The following is a 3,601-nucleotide window of genomic DNA, read 5'->3' on the forward strand; positions in this document are numbered from 1 at the left end:
AAATAATGGCCTCAATCATGTGCAAGCATGTAAATATAATAAATATTGGACATATAAGATAAAACAAAATATAGATTACAATCATAGAGAAGTAAACACACAAGAATGAAATAATTATGGTTAAATAATGTAACCATTCATAACGGCTCAAATCTTTCACAGGTTGTGTGTTCTTTAGCTCAAACATCATGTTCCAAATACAACTCAAGCAGATTTATCATAAAAATTTTGAAAAATTAGTGAAATTTTGTTCCAAAGATAGATTTTTAAAAGAAACTTATTGTCTTTTCAATCAAGTAGAACATGCATGCAACTATTCTAACCTATGCAATTTATTCTATTTTATAAAAGAAAGAAAATCTAACTAAAATATCCTAATTATTGGTGCCAGAGAAGAGAATTTACCTCTAGAAGTCAGGTACTGACCGACCTCCCCACACTTAAGGCTTTGCACCGTCCTCGGTGCCATCTGTCAGAAACAGGGGTGGGCTGGTAGTAGTATCTCCACAGTCGGGACCATCATGGCTCCTGGTGCTGGTAAAAGAAGTAGAGTCCGGAGTGTCTAAGTCTTTGAATTTGCCCATGATCAGCCCCTTAAGGTATGTGAATCGGCGCTTGTTACGGCGCTCTCTCATCTTAGCTTTCTGTTCATGCCGATCCAACTTTTCAAGTAACTGTTGGAGCAATTTCTCAGTGGTAGATGCTTGTGGTGTTGAAGAAGGAATATCTTCAATTGGCTCAGTAGGCTGGCTTGTAGTGGCTGCTGAAAGTCTGAGGTATTTCCCGTTAGGGACATATTGATCATCCCGTGGAACCATGGCTTTGGTGTCCCCAGCTCTGTAGGAGACTCTGGCTGCTGAGACAAGATCTGAGACCAGGGCGGGAAAAGGTAAGTTGCCCGCGATTTGTACATACTCCATAGCATTCCGGATGTGTCTTGAAGGATTCAGAGGTTGGTCTGTAAGGATGCACCATAGTAGAACAGCCATGTCTGCAGTGAAGGAGGACTCATGGGTGCTCGGAAAGACGTAATGGGACATGATCTGTGCCCATACGTGAGCCTCCAAGGTAAGTGCGGAAGCCAAGATTCCCTTAGGGCGGGAACGGTGGTATCCGTAGATCCAACGGCTGCCAGGTAAAGTTGAATTCAATTAATAAAATAATAGGGGAAAGTTGTGAAAAGCAAGCATTGAATAGTATAGGAACATAGAGAAGTGCATAATGCCACACGGGCTTTTTGACAAACACATAGTATGCATGTTAAAAAAGATGTAAAAAGTATGAAATTGAACATGCAAGCAATCCCCTAAAAAAATAATAATAATAATAATTGTCAAATAAATTGTAACAAGTCACAAGCATATAGTGAGGGATAATGACTCAAAAAATTTCTAACACCATGTAAAAAGGGAAAAGAAGAATAAAGAAAATAAAAGTTTGAAAAGAAAAGGAAAAGAAAAAGAAAATAATAATATATACATAATATAATAAGAATGATAGAAAAGAGAAGAACGAAGAAGAAGGTAAAACCTTGTTAATGGAGGAGAGAGAGAGAGAGTGAGATAGAAAGGAGAAGGGGGAAAGAAGAAAGAAGGAAGAATGAGGGAAAAGAAAAATTAGGATTTGGAGGAAAGAAAGATAAGATAATTTGGCAATTGAGGTTTAGCTGTGCGGTGCATGCGACGCGGCCGCCTGGGGCATGCATTCGCATGGGGGCGCGTCAGGGAAGGGGACGTGATCGCGTCGGTCCCGCGGTCGCGTGACCTATGTTGCGCTACTGGCGCAAGTGCAGCCTCGCTCCAGCACAACTCTCTGTTCGATTCATTTCAATTGCCAAAATTGGGTGACGCGATCACGTGGGTCATGCGATCGCGTGAGTGTGCGTCAGAAAATAATTGACGTGGCCGCATCGGCGACGCGGTCGCGTGACAAGGATTGTGCTTCCAGCACCAATCCAGCACCACTCTCGCACAATATAGCATAGTGCACCCTTTTACGTCGAAAATGCAGGGCATGCGGCCGCGTGAAGTACGCGGTCGCGTGGGAGGCCATGATTTTCATGCGACGCGGTTGCGTGGAGTAATTTGTGCCATTGGCACGACTCTAGCGCTCCTCCTGCGTAACTTTCTGTTCATTTTTATTTTTCTTTACTCCTCCTGTCACGCGGACGCGTCACTGGTGCGATCGCGTCGCGCGGCGAATTTTTTTTTTTTTAAGGAAAGATAAAGACATGTAATTGAAAGAGCACGGAAGCACTAATAAAGAGAAGAGTTATTAAAGAAGAAAAACTAAAAGTGAAGAAAGGAATGATCATACCGCGGTGGGTTGTCTCCCACCAAGCACTTTGCTTTTACGTCCGTAAGTTGGACGCTCCACTAGCTCAATCTGCTGCTATGTGGGGATCTTCCAAGTGGAAGATCTCAAGCTCCTTATTTTTCTGCACATTCTCACCATGGTACAGCTTTAGGCGGTGTCCATTAACCTTAATAAGTTCAGAACTTGAAGGATGGCTTAGGTGATAGACTCCGTACGGTTCAGTCTTCTCTATTCTGTATGGACCTTCCCATTTTGATCTCAACATACCGGGCATGAGCCTCAGTCGAGATTTGTAAAGGAGAACAAAATCTTCAGGTTGGAACTCTCTCTTCTTGATGTTTTGATCATGCACAGCTTTCATCTTTTCCTTGTATATTCTGGAGTTCTCATAAGCTTCTAGACGAAGGTTCTCCAGTTCCTGTAGTTGCAACTTTCTTTCAGTTCCGGCTTTCTCAATTTCCATGTTGCACTCTTTAACTGCCCAGAAGGCTCTGTGTTCGATTTCAACTAGAAGATGGCAAGCTTTTCCGTAAACTAAGCGAAAGAGACTCATCCCAATGGGTGTCTTGTATGCTGTTCTATATGCCCACAGTGCATCTTGTAGTCTGGCGCTCCAGTCCTTTCTATGAGGTTTTACTATCTTCTGCAGGATACACTTAATTTCTCTGTTTGACACCTCGGCTTGCCCATTAGTTTGGGGATGGTAAGCTGTTGCAACTTTATGGATTATCCCATGCTTCTTCATCAATCTTGTTAGTCTCCTGTTAAAAAAATGGGTGCCTTGATCGCTCACGATCGCTCGTGGTGATCCAAAGCGGCATATAATATGGTTTCTCACAAAGGAAACAACAGTGTTAGCATCATCAGTGTGGGTAGGAATTGTTTCCACCCATTTGGAAACATAATCCACAGCTAACAATATATAAAAATATCCACTAGAATTTGGAAATGGACCCATGAAGTCAATGCCTCATACATAAAAAATTTCACAGAAAAGCATATATTGTTGAGGCATCTCATTCCTCCTGGATATGTTACCAAATTTCTGGCATGGGTGACAAGATTTACAAAACTCAGCAGCATCTCTAAAAAGAGTAGGCCACCAGAATCCGCAGTCTAAGATCTTTCTAGCTATTCTTTGAGGGCCAAAGTGTCTTCCACTCTCAGATGAGTGACAGGCCTCTAAAATGGACTGGAATTCTGATTGAGGTACACAACGTCTAATTATCTGGTCAGCGCCACATCTCCATAAATATGGGTCATCCCATATATAATATTTGGACTC

This window comes from Arachis ipaensis, chromosome B06 (genome assembly GCF_000816755.2).
Source record: "Arachis ipaensis cultivar K30076 chromosome B06, Araip1.1, whole genome shotgun sequence".
NCBI lineage: Eukaryota > Viridiplantae > Streptophyta > Magnoliopsida > Fabales > Fabaceae > Arachis > Arachis ipaensis.